Source organism: Pan troglodytes, chromosome 15, assembly GCF_028858775.2.
Source record: "Pan troglodytes isolate AG18354 chromosome 15, NHGRI_mPanTro3-v2.0_pri, whole genome shotgun sequence".
Taxonomy (NCBI): domain Eukaryota; kingdom Metazoa; phylum Chordata; class Mammalia; order Primates; family Hominidae; genus Pan; species Pan troglodytes.
In genome coordinates, this window is record NC_072413.2 from 67,402,266 (window position 1) to 67,415,441 (window position 13,176).

The following is a 13,176-nucleotide window of genomic DNA, read 5'->3' on the forward strand; positions in this document are numbered from 1 at the left end:
ATGACACTTGGAATTTGTAGTTCTCCATTTAAATAAACTTTTTAGTGATTTACCATAAGCAAAATAGAGAACCTGTCAGCATTTTGTTAACTTTAATATAAACACAACTTGAGATTGAATCCCAAGTTGTGTGAAAGAATACAGCCATACAAATACATGAAGCCACAATTCTAGCGCTTAAAATAAATCAGATTGAGTCTAAAATGATCAGGTAAAGAATTTTTTTTTTCAAATTAAAATAGAAAGTGCAATTGGCAGTAATGCTTTTTTTTTGGACTGCTGGTTCTTTTCATCAAAAGTGTTGTTTCTGTAATATTGGTTGCCATGAAAAGGCTCATAGACATTTATCAAGCTGATAAAAATTTTGTAGGACAATCTTTACATTGCTTTGCTGAAGATTAAAACAAGGACTGAGGCTGGGCACAGTGGCCTGTAATCCCAGCACTTTGGGAGGCTGAGGTGGGAGGATCACTTGAGTCCAGGAATTTGAGACCAGCCTGAGCAACACAGGGAGACCCCACGTCTACAAAATAAATTTAAAAATTAGCTGGGCATGGTGGTGCACACTAGTGGCTTTAGCTTCTCAGGAAGCTAGAGTGGGAGGATCACTTGAGCCCAGGAGTTTGAGGTTGCAGTGAGCTGTGATGGTGCCACTGAACTCCAGATTGGGTGACAGAGCTGTCTCAAAAAAAACAAAAAACAAAAAACAGGCTGGGTGCAGTGTCTCATGCCTATAATCCCAGCACTTTGGTAGGCCAAGGCAGGCAGATCACCTAAGGTCAGGAGTTCAAGACCAGCCTGTCTCTACTAAAAATACAAAAAAATTAGCTGGATGTGGTGGCATGTACCTGTAATCTCAGCTACTAAAGAGGCTGAGGCAGGAGAATTGCTTGAACCTGGAGGTGGTAGCTGCAGTAAGCTGAGTTGTGCCTCTGCACTCCAGCCTGGGCCACAGAGCAAGACTTCGTCTCAAAAAAATAAATAGTAAATAAATAACTAACAAAACTCCTTTCCTAAGGAGTTTTGAGCTGCTTGGGAAAAATATATGTCATAGAAGATGTTTGCACTAATAAGACAAATGACAGCATTGCTTCAAATTTATTATGATGAAATTCTGTTATGATGCTTAATATATTTATATGAAATTCTATTATGGCATTGTATTGTATTGTATTGTATTGTATTGTATTGTATTGTATTGTATTATTTTTGAGATGGAGTCTCGCTCTGTCACCAGGCTGGAGTGCAGTGGCGTGATCTCGGCTCACTGCAACCTCTGCCTCCCAGAGCCCAGTTCAAGCGATTCTCCTGCCTCAGCCTCCCGAGTAGCTGGGACTACAGGCACATGCCACCATGCCCAGCTCATTTTTGTATTTTTAGTAGAGATGGGGTTTCACCATGCTGGCTAGGATGATCTCGATCTCTTGACCTCGTGATCTGCCTGCCTCAACCTCCCATAGTGCTGGGATTACAGGCATGAGCAACTGCACCCAGCCTATGGCCCTTTATTAAATGTATTTGCGGGCTGGGCGCAGTGACTCACGCCTGTAATCCCAGCACTTTGGGAGGCCGAGGCGGGTGGATCACGAGGTCAGGAGATCGAGACCATCCTGGCTAACACGGTGAAATCCTATCTCTACTAAAAATACAAAAAATTAGCCGGGCGTGGTGGCGGGCACCTATAGTCCCAGCTGCTTGGGAGGCTGAGGCAGGAGAATGGCATGAACCCGGGAGGCGGAGCTTGCAGTGAGCCAAGATCACGCCACTGCACTCCAGCCTGGGCGACAGAGCAAGACTCCATCTCAAAAATAAATTAAATAAATAAATAAATAAATGTATTTGCATGCCCCTTGAGTGAAACTATCAATTCTGAATCAACTAATCACTGAAAATTCTTGATATAGTTACAAGGAATATGTGAGGTCTATTTCCTGGCACAAATATTCTAAAGAGGTTCCGCTGCATTTGTGTAATTGTTTGTATCAGAGCCCAGTGGCCGGTACCAAGTCCCCAGTGCTTTGCATGGTGGTGGGCATTTAATTCATTCTTTCAATAAATATTTAGGGGAAACTGCTGTGTGCCAGATACTTCCTTATAAATTGAGAATTCAGCAGTAAATTAAAGATCTCTGCCCTGACAGAATTGGTAATTTTGTGGGGAAGGGGTTACAGGGACAAACAGTAAACATAGTGTTGAGTGGATATTTAACTTCATTTGGTAAATAAATGCACTTAATTTCAAAGTGAACTGAAAACAATACAGTAGTTTTACCTCACGCTGCCTTTCTTCGGAGGAAATACTGCAAAGCTAGATGATTCATTCGGATTTACCTTGATGGTCTCATCCTACAAACTCAAATTCTTTGTTTCTGAATGTTCGATGGTATTATAATTTCATGTTTGCACTTAGATCAGGGTTTTCCAGCTTTTGGGTTTCATAAATCAGTCATATATTTAAAATTTCAAAGAATCGGCCGGGCGCAGTGGCTCACGCCTGTAATCCCAGCACTTTGGGAGGCCGAGGCAGGCAGATCACGAGGTCAGGAGATCGAGACCATCCTGGCTAACATGGTGAAACCCTGTCTCTACTAAAAATACAAAAAATAAGCCAGGCATGGTGGCAGGCACGTGTAGTCCCAGCTACTCGGGAGGCTGAGTCAGGAGAATGGCGTGAACCTGGGAGGTGGAGCTTGCAATGAGCCAAGATCATGCCACTGCACTCCAGCCTGGGCAACAGAGCGAGACTCCGTCTCAAAAAAAAAAAATTTTTTTTCAAAGAATCGATACAGGATTACCTCCTTTTAATTTTGCCATGTAAGGACACTAAAAATAAAAACAAAAACTGTTGTCACCATCATTTCTTAAAAGAAAGGACGTTATAACCAAAATTAGGTAGGATATAATCTCAGAATAAAAAATAGTTCTTTACATTGAAGAAATAAAGCTTTATGATGTGCTCACTGTATTGTCCTTATTTTATTTTGTCATGAACCATTAGAAACTGTCAATAGAGAAGAATTATAACTACTTATGATTTTGTTTTTTCTCTCGGTGTTGCTGAGGGATTTTGCTGATTCATACTATTTTGAAAGGTTGCATGAATATCATCTTTTTTGGAGATAAATTTTTTTATAATGGATTGTATGTATTATGCTATGCAGTGAGCATTGTCATGGAGTGCAATGCCGAATCTAATCATCCCTGTAACCACTAACTAGCTTAGTCATGTGATCTTGGGCAAATCACTTCTCATCTTTGGCCTTCGATTCTCCATCTATATATTGAGAGAAAATCATTTTTTATATTTTCTCCCAGTTCTTTAATTTGAATTGATAACTTTGGTAGCTAATATCCCTATTTTTAAAACATGGGTCTAAAGATTAATAAAAACCTTTACTGTGGCTTTCTAAAAACTTGCACCAAACTCCTGTTTATATTTCATATTCTTTTGAGAGAGGGTATCGCTCTGTCACCCAGGCTGGAGTGCAGTGGCACAGTCTCAGCTCACTGCAACCTCCGCCTCCTAGGTTCAAGCGATTCTCTCTCAGCCTCCCGAGTAGCTGGGACTACAGTTGTGCACCATCATACTCGGCTAATTTTTGTATTTTTAGTAGAGACAGGGTTTCGCCATGCTGGCCAGGCTGGTCTCGAACTCTTTTTCCGCTTTTAAAACTTATCTCAATGTAGTTTTTCATGTGACCCTAGGGTAGAGTATTATGAAGCACTTGGTAAGTGCCTAGTGAATTGTGGGTTGATCCAGAATTGTGAACACCACTGGTTTCCCCATGATGTTATTGACATAAAATTGTGGTGAATTATTTTTAAGAAATATCTGAATGGCAGATGAGATTGTTTAAGGAAAATTTTTGGAAGGGCCTTTTAGTATTCGAATTAGATCTCTGACCTTGATTTCAGAGAACTGCCGTAAGGAAAGAAGCCTTGTTAAAACTGAATATTCTAAAATGAATCCTTTCAGAAATCCTGGCTAAGTAAATTACTGCCCAGTTAATTTTTTTATAAATAGATAATTTTATAGAATGAAAGGTACAGATCTTAATATAGTTTGATGAATTTTAGCAAATGTTTACAAATGTAACATCCCAATCAAGATTTAGAACATATCTGTTATTCTAGAAAGTAACCCGATGCCACTTTCCAGTGAATCCCCACTGTGTGGCCACCCTCTCATCACTGGTCACCAGAGGCAGTCACTGTTCTGATTTCAATCTTTATAGATTAGTTTGGCCTGTTTTTAAACTTCATATACATTTATTCATACAGTGTATACTCCTTTGTGTAAGGCTTCTTTCACTCAAACATCAGGAAAATGTTTATGAGATTTATTCATTTATGTGCTGTATGTAGCTGCAGTTTATTCCTTTTTATTACCAAGTGGTATTCCATTGTTTAAATATACCACAATTTGTTTATCCATTCTCCTGTCGATGGACATCTGATCCAGATTGTGGCTATTCTTGATGTAGCTTCTATGAATATTCTTGTACAAGTTTTTTGTGGACATATGTTTTCATTTCCTTTGGGGAAATGAAAAAGGGGAATGCTAGTTTAACTTTATAAGGGACTGCTAATTTTCCAAAGTGGTTGTACCATTTTATGCTGCCACCAGCAATGTGTGAGTTTTCCAGTTGCTCAATATCTTGTAATTATTTAAAGTTGTCAGTCTTTTCAATTTTGGCCATTTTAATGGGTATGAAAAGGTATCTTGCATAGTTTTGATTTACATTTTTCTGATGACTAAATGATGTTGAGCACCTTTTCATGGGCTTATTAGCCATTCATACATCTTTTGTGAAGTGTCTGTGCAGTGTTTTACCCATTTTTAATTGGTTGTTTGTCTTTTATTATTGAGTTGTAGAAGTTCTTTCTACTTCAAATACAAATCCTTTGTCAGCGTCATGGAGTCTGTTCTGCCTCCCAAGCCAGTACCCCAACCACTGGAATACTCTCAGTTTACAAGTACCTAGTAGCCATTCTGAATGTATAAGGGTTGACCTGGCTGTGTGCTGGGGATCAGGGGGGATTCTTCTCTTGCTATATGGCAAGTATTAATTGGTGTTGACGTTGCAGCTTTAGTTTCCCCTTTTTCAATAGATACCTAGATCCCTTTCTTCCTCTCCAAACAAGGAGAGAGTAATGTTTCAACCAGCCTTTCAGCTAAAAAAAACTATTTTCCCATAGAGATAATATTTACAAAAGCTAGTTAGGCTCCCAGCCTCTCAGTCAGAAGTTCAGTAATGTATCAGAGATAATAGAGCTACTGTTTTTGCTAACTAACCTCTTTATTATTATTATTATTATTATTATTATACTTTTAAGTTATAGGGTACATGTGCACAATGTGCAGGTTTGTTACATATGTATACATGTGCCATGTTGGTTTGCTGCACCCATTAACTCGCCATTTACATTAGGTATTTCTCCTAATGCCATCCCTCCCCCAGCCCCCACCCCACGACAGGCCCTGGTGTGTGATGTTCCCCACCCTGTGTCCAAGTGTTACCCCATGACAGGCCCTGGTGTGAGATGTTCCCCACCCTGTGTCCAAGTGTTCTCATTGATCAGTTCCCACCTATGAGTGAGAACATGCTGTGTTTGGTTTTCTGTCTTTCCAATAGTTTGCTCAGAATGATGGTTTCCAGCTTCATCCATGTCCCTACAAAGGACGTGAACTCATCCTTTTTCATGGCTGCATAGTATTCCATGGTGTATATGTGCCACATTTTCTTAATCCAGTCTATCGTTGATGGACATTTGGGTTGGTTCCAAGTCTTTGCTGTTGTGAATAGTGCTGCAATAAACATACGTGTGCATGTGTCTTTATAGCAGCATGATTTATAATACTTTGGGTATATACCCAGTAATGGGATGGCTGGGTCAAATGGTATTTCTAGTTCTAGATCCTTGAGGAATCACCACACTGTCTTCCACAATGGTTGAACTAGTTTACACTCCCACCAGCAGTGTAAAAGCGTTCCTATTTCTCCACATCCTCTCCAGCATCTGTTGTTTCCTGACTTTTTATTGATCGCCATTCTAACTGGTGTGAGATGGTATCTCATTGTGGTTTTGATTTGCATTTCTCTGATGACCAGTGATGATGAGCATTTTTTCATGTGTCTGTTGGCTACATAAATGCCTTCTTTTGAGAAATGTATGTTCATATCCTTTGCCCACTTTTTGATGGGGTTGTTTCATTTTTTCTTGTAAATTTGTTTAAGTTCTTTGTAGATTCTGGATATTAGCCCTTTGTCAGATGGGTAGATGCAAAAATTTTCTCCCCTTCTGTTGGTTGCCTGTTCACTCTGTTGGTAGTTTCTTTTGCCGTGCAGAAGCTCTTTAGTTTAATTAGATCCCATTTGTCTATTTTGACTTTTGTTGCCATTGCTTTTGGTGTTTTAGTCATGAAGTCCTTGCCCATGCCTGTGTTCTGAATGGTACTGCCTAGGTTTTCTTCTAGGGTTTTTATGGTTTTAGGTGTAACATTTAAGTCTTTAATCCATCTTGAATTAATTTTTGTATAAGGTGTAAGGAAGGGATCCAGTTTCAGCTTTCTACATATGGCTAGCCAGTTTTCCCAGCACCATTTATTAAATAGTGAATCCTTTCCCCATTTCTTGTTTTTGTCAGGCTTGTCAAAGATCAGATGGTTGTAGATGTGTGGTGTTATTTCTGAGACCTCTGTTCTGTTCTATTGGTCTATCTTTCTGTTTTGGTACCAGTACCATGCTGTTTTGGTTACTGTAGCCTTGTAATATAGTTTGAAGTCAGATAGTGTGATGCCTCCAGCTTTGTTCTTTTTGCTTAGGATTGTCTTGGCAATGCAGGCTGTTTTTTGGTTCCATATGAACTTTAAAGTAGTTTTTTCCAATTCTGTGAAGAACGTCATTGGTAGCTTGATGGGGATGGCAGTGAATCTGTAAATTACCTTGGGCAGTATGGCCATTTTCATGATATTGATTCTTCCTATCCATGAGCAGGGGATGTTCTTCCATTTGTTTGTGTTCTCTTTTATTTCGTTGAGCAGTGGTTTGTAGTTCTCCTTGAAGAGGTCCTTCACATCCCTTGTAATTTGGATTCCTAGGTATTTTATTCTCTTTGTAGCAATTGTGAATGAGAGTTCACTCATGATTTGGCTCTCTGCTTGTTATTTGTGTATAGGAATGCTTGTGATTTTTGCACATTGATTTTGTATCCTGAGACTTTGCTGAAGTTGCTTATCAGCTTAAGGAGATTTGGGGCTGAGATGATGGGTTTTCTAAATATACAGTCATGTCATCTGCAAAGAGGACAATTTGACTTCCTCTTTTCCTAATTGAATACCCTTTATTTCTTTCTCTTGCCTAATTGTCCTGGCCAGAACTTCCAACACTATGTTGAATGGGAATGGTGAGAGAGGGCATCCCTGTCTTGTGCCAGTTTTCAAAGGGAATGCTTCCAGTTTTTGCCCATTCAGTGTGATATTGGCTGTGGGTTTGTCATAAATAGCTATTATTTTGAGGTACATCCCATCAGTACCTAGCTTATTGAGAGTTTTTAGCATGAAGGGCTGTTGAATTTTGTCAAAGGCCTTTTCTGCATCTATTGAGATAATCATGTGGTTTTTGTCTTTGGTTCTGTTTATGTGATGGATTATGTTTATTGATTTGCGTATGTTGAACCAGCCTTGCATCCCAGGGATGAAGCCAACTTGGTCTTGGTGGATAAGCTTTTTGATGTGCTGCTGCATTTGGTTTGCATCCTCAGTATTTTACTGAGGATTTTTGCATCGATGTTCATCAGGGATATTGGTCTAAAATTCTCTTTTTTGTTTTTGTCGTGTCTCTGCCAGGCTTTGGTATCAGGATGATGCTGGCCTCATAAAATGAATTAGAGAGAATTCCCTCTTTTTCTATTGATTGGAATAGGGTTTCAGAAGGAATGGTACCAGCTCCTCTTTGTACCTCTGGTAGAATTCAGCTGTGAATCTGTACCTCTGCTAGAATTCGGCCGTGAATCTGTCTGGTCCTGGATGTTTTTTGATTGGTAGGCTATTAATTATTGCCTCAGTTTCAGAGCCTGTGATTTGTCTATTCAGGGATTCAATTTCTTTCCTGGTTTAGTCTTGGGAGGGTGTATGTGTCCAGGAATTTATCCATGTCTTCTAGATTTTCTAGTTTATTTGCGTAGAGGTGTGTATAGTATTCTCTGATGGTAGTTTGTATTTCTGTGGGATCGGTGGTGATATCCCCTTTATCATTTTTTATTGCATCTATTTGATTCATCTCTCTTCTTTATTAGTCTTGCTAGCGGTCTATCAATTTTGTTGATGTTTTCAAAAAACCAGCTCCTGGATTCATTGATTTTTTTGAAGGGTTTTTTGCATCTCTGTGTCCTTCAGTTCTGCTCTGATCTTAGTTATTTCTTGCCTTCTGCTATCTTTTGAATGTGTTTGCTCTTGCTTCTCTAGTTCTTTTGTGATGTTAGGGTGTCAATTTTAGATATTTCCTGCTTTCTCTTGTGGGCATTTAGTGCTATAAATTTCCCTCTACACACTGCTTTAAATGTGTCCCAGAGATTCTGGTACATTGTGTCTTTGTTCTCATTGGTTTCAAAGAACATCTTTATTTCTGCCTTCATTTCGTTGTTTACCCAGTAGTCATTCAGGAGCAAGTTGTTCAGTTTCCATGTAGTTGTGCAGTTTTGAGTGAGTTTCTTAATCCTGAGTTCTAGTTTGATTGCAGTGTGGTCTGAGAGACAGTTTATTGTGATTTCTGTTCTTTTACATTTGCTGAGGAGTGCTTTACTTCCAACTATGTGGCCAATTTTGGGATAAGTGCAATGTGGTGCTGAGAACAATGTATATTCTGTTGATTTGGGGTGGAGAGTTCTGTAGATGTCTATTAGGTTGGCTTTGTGCAGAGTTGAGTTCAAGTCCTGGATATCCTTGTTAACCTTCTGTCTTGTTGATCTGTCTAATATTGACAGTGGGGTGTTAAAACCTCCCATTATTATTGTGTGGAAGTCTCAGTCTCTTTGTAGTTCTCTAAGGACTTGCTTTATGAATCCGGGTGCTCCTGTATTGGGTGCATATATGTTTAGGATAGTTAGCTCTTCTTGTTGAATTGATCCCTTTACCATTATATAATGGCCTTGTCTCTTTTGATGTTTGTTGGTTTAAACTCTGTTTTATCAGAGACTAGGATTGCAACCCCTGCTTTTTTTTGCTTTCCATTTGCTTGGTAGATCTTCCTCCATCCCTTTATTTTGAGCCTATGTGTGTCCCTGCATGAGAGATGGGTCTCCTGAATACAGCACACTGATGGGTCTTAACTCTATCCAATTTGCCAGTCTGTGTCTTTTAATTGGGGCATTGAGCCCATTTACATTTAAGATTAATATTGTTATGTGTGAATTTGATCCTGTCATTATGATGTTAGCTGGTTGTTTTGCCCATTAGTTGGTGCAGTTTCTTCCTAGCATTGATGGTCTTTGCAATTTGTTATGTTTTTGCAGTGGCTGATACTGGTTGTTCCTTTCCATGTTTAGTGCTTCCTTCAGGAGCTCTTGTAAGGCAAGCCTGGTGGTGACAAAATCTCTCAGCATTTGCTTGTCTATAAAGGATTTTATTTCTCCTTCACTTATTAAGCTTAGTTTGGCTGGATATTAAATTCTGGGTTGAAAATTCTTTTCTTTGAGAATGTTGAATATTGGCCCCCACTCTCTTCTGGCTTGTAGAGTTTCTGCTGAGAGATACGCTGTTAGTCTGATGGGCTTCCTTTTGTGGGTAACCTGACCTTTCTCTCTGGCTGACCTTAACATTTTTTCTTTCATTTCAACCTTGGTGAATCTGACAATTATGTGTCCTGGGGTTGCTCTTCTCGAGGAGTATCTTTGTGGTATTCTCTGTATTTCCTGAATTTGAATGTTGGCCTGCCATGCTATGTTGGGGAAGTTCTCCTGGGTAATATCCTGAAAAGTGTTTTCCAGCTTGGTTCCATTCTCTCCATCACTTTCAGGTACACCAATCAAACGTAGATTTGGTCTTTTCATATAGTCCCATATTTATTGGAGGGTTTGTTCATTTCTTTTTACTCTTTTTTTCTCTAAACTTCTCACTTCATTTCATTAATTTGATCTTCAATCACTGATACTTTCTTCCACTTGATCGAATCAGCTACTGAAGCTTGTGCATGTGTCACGTAGTTCTCATGCCATGGTTTTCAGCTACATCAGGTCATTTAAGGTCTTCTCTACATTGTTTATTCTCGTTAGCCATGTGTCTAATCTTTTTTCAAGGTTTTAAGCTTCCTTGCGATGGGTTTGAACATCCTCCTTTAGCTTGGAGAAGTTTGTTATTACTGACCTTCTGAAGCCTACTTCTGTCAACTTGTCAAAGGAATTTCCATCCAGCTTTGTTCCATTGCTGGCGAGGAGCTGCAGTCCTTTGGAGGAGAAGAGGTGCTCTGGTTTTTAGAATTTTCAGTTTTTCTGCTCTGGTTTCTCCCTGTATTTGTGGTTTTATCTACCTTTGGTCTTTGATGATGGTCACCTACAGATGGGGTTTTGGTGTGGATGTCCTTTTTGTTGATGTTGATGCTATTCCTTTCTGTTTGTTAACAGTTTTCCTTCTAACAGTCAGGTCCCTCAGCTGCAGGTCTGTTGGAGTTTGCTGGAGGTCCACTCCAGATGCTGTTTGCCTGGGTATCACCAGCAGAGGCTGCAGAACAGCAAATATTGCTGCCTGATCCTTCCTCTGGAAGCTTCGTCTCAGAGGGGCACCTGGCTGTATGAGTTGTCAGTCGGCACCTACTGGGAGGTATCTCCCACTTAGGCTACACAGGAGTCAGAGACCCACTTGAGGAGGCAGTCTGTCTGTTCTCAGAGCTCAGACACCATTCTGGGAAAACCACTGCTCTCTTCAGAGCTATCGGACAGGAACGTTTAAGACTGCAGAAGTTTCTGCTACCTTTTGTTTAGCTATGCCCTGCCCCCAGAGGTGGAGTCTACGGAGGCAGGCAGGCCTCCTTGAGCTGCAGTGGGCTCTACCCAGTTTGAGCTTCCCGGCCATTTTGTTTACCTACTCCAGCCTCAGCAATGGCAGACGCCCCTCCCCCAGTCAGGCTGCCTCCTTGAAGTTGGATCTTGGACTGCTGCGCTAGCAGTGAATAAGGCTCCATGGGTGTGGGACTCGCTAAGCAAGGAGCGGGATATAATCTCCTGGTGTGCCGTTTGTTAAGACTGTTGGAAAAGCGCAGTATTTGGGTGGCAATGTCCCGATTTTCCAGGTACAGTCTGTCATGGCTTCCCTTGGCTAGGAAAGGGAAATCCCCTTACCCCTTGCGCTTCCCTGGGTGAGGTGTCACCCCGCCCTGCTTCAGCTCACCCTCCCTGGGCTGCACCCACTGTCCAACCCATCCCAGTGAGATGAACCAGGTACCTCAGTTGGAAATGCAGAAATCACCCGTCTTCTGCGTCGATCACACTGGGAGCTGCAGACCGGAGTTGTTCCTATTCGGCCATCTTGGAATGGACCGCTTGTTTGCTAACTAACCTCTTAAAAGAAACAAACAGATGAAGTTCATGATGTACCATTAAATTATTGAAACTTTTTCATAAACAACATATATAATTATTCCCTTGTGGTTTTGTTTATTTTCAAAAATGGGGTCTCTTTATGTTGCCCAGGCTTGAGTATAATTCAGTGAGATCATAGCTCACTACAGCCTCAGCCTCTCCATATCTGGGACAACAGGTACGTACTACCATGCCTGGCTTCTTGTAGTTTTTTATTATTTTTTATTTTTTTAAAGACAGCTCTTACTATGTTGCCCAGGTGGGAGTGCAGTGATTATAGCAGATGTGATTATAGCACACTATAGCCTTGAACTCCTGGGTTTAAACGATCCTCTGCTTCCACCACCCAAGCAGCTGAGACAACAGGTGCACACCACCGTGCCTGGCTCTCCTTGCCGGTTTTTTTGTTTTGTTTTGAGATGGAATCTTGCTCTGTCACCCAAGCTGGAGTGCAGTGGTGCAATCTCTGCTTACTGCGACCTTCACCTGCTGGGTTCAAGTGATTCTCCTGTCTCAGACTCCCAAGTAGCTGGGATTACAGGCACACACCACCACACCCAGCTAATTTTTGTATTTTTGTAGAGACGGGGTTTCACCATGTTGGCCAGGCTGGTCTCGAACTCCTGACCTCAGGTGATCCACCCACCTAGTTGTAGTTTTTAAGATCATTTTTCATACTTCTAAGATCCCAGTGAGTCATATTAGGGTATACTGCTGCTTCAAGAAACTTTGAAACCTAATCTTTTTGTATGACAAGAGGGAGTCCCTCAAACTTGGCTGAAAAGAAGACAATTAGGATTAAGTTGGATTAAAACCACAGAAGAATTTTAGCCTTAATGTCTAAATACATTTTTTTCATCGTATGAGTAATACATGTTTATTGTAGGTAAATTATAAATGTTTTAAAAGTTATGTATTTATATATTGCAAGTTATAAATTTTAAGTAAAAAATTGTTAATGTTTAATATAACTTGTTCTACTTATATATATAAATATTTTTTATAAATATGAGATTATCAATACATATTGATTGCCATCAGCTTTTTCCTCATAGCAGCATATTGTGACTTCCTATATCCATTAACATATTTATTTCTTAATTTTTAATGGCTGAGTGGTGTGGTACTCTGATGAAATTTATAGTTTATTTAGCCAGTCTCCTTTATTGGACATTTATTTTCAGGTTTGCATTAGTAATAAGCACAGTGGTCATCTTTGCACAATTCTTTCTTAGGATGAATTTCTAGAAGTAAAATTTCTGGATCAAAGAGTTCACATTTTTGAGGCTTTAAATCTAAATGCCAAACTGTAGTCTCCAGAGGTTGTAGCAATTCACATTCCTTCCAGTATTAAAGCGTACTCATTCTTCCTGTCATGGATAGTAGACATTTTCCCAAATCATTGTTAACCTGGTCATTTAAAAAATTTCATCTCAGTCAGGCACAGTGGCTCACGCTTGTAATCTCAGCCCTCTGGGAGACCGAAGCGGGCGGATCACCTGAGGTCAGGAGTTGGAGACCAGCCTGGGCAACATGGTGAAACCCCGTCTCTACTGAAAATACAAAAATTAGCCAGATGTGGTGGTGCACGCCTGTAATCCCA

The 13,176-nt window shown here is 40.3% G+C and overlaps 1 protein-coding gene across 11 annotated transcripts in view; it reads left to right on the plus strand.

Annotated features, from left to right (window-relative positions):
- SLC39A9 (solute carrier family 39 member 9) overlaps nt 1-13,176 on the plus strand; it is a 67,252-nt gene that overhangs the window by 15,536 nt on the left and 38,540 nt on the right. The window lies entirely within an intron of this gene.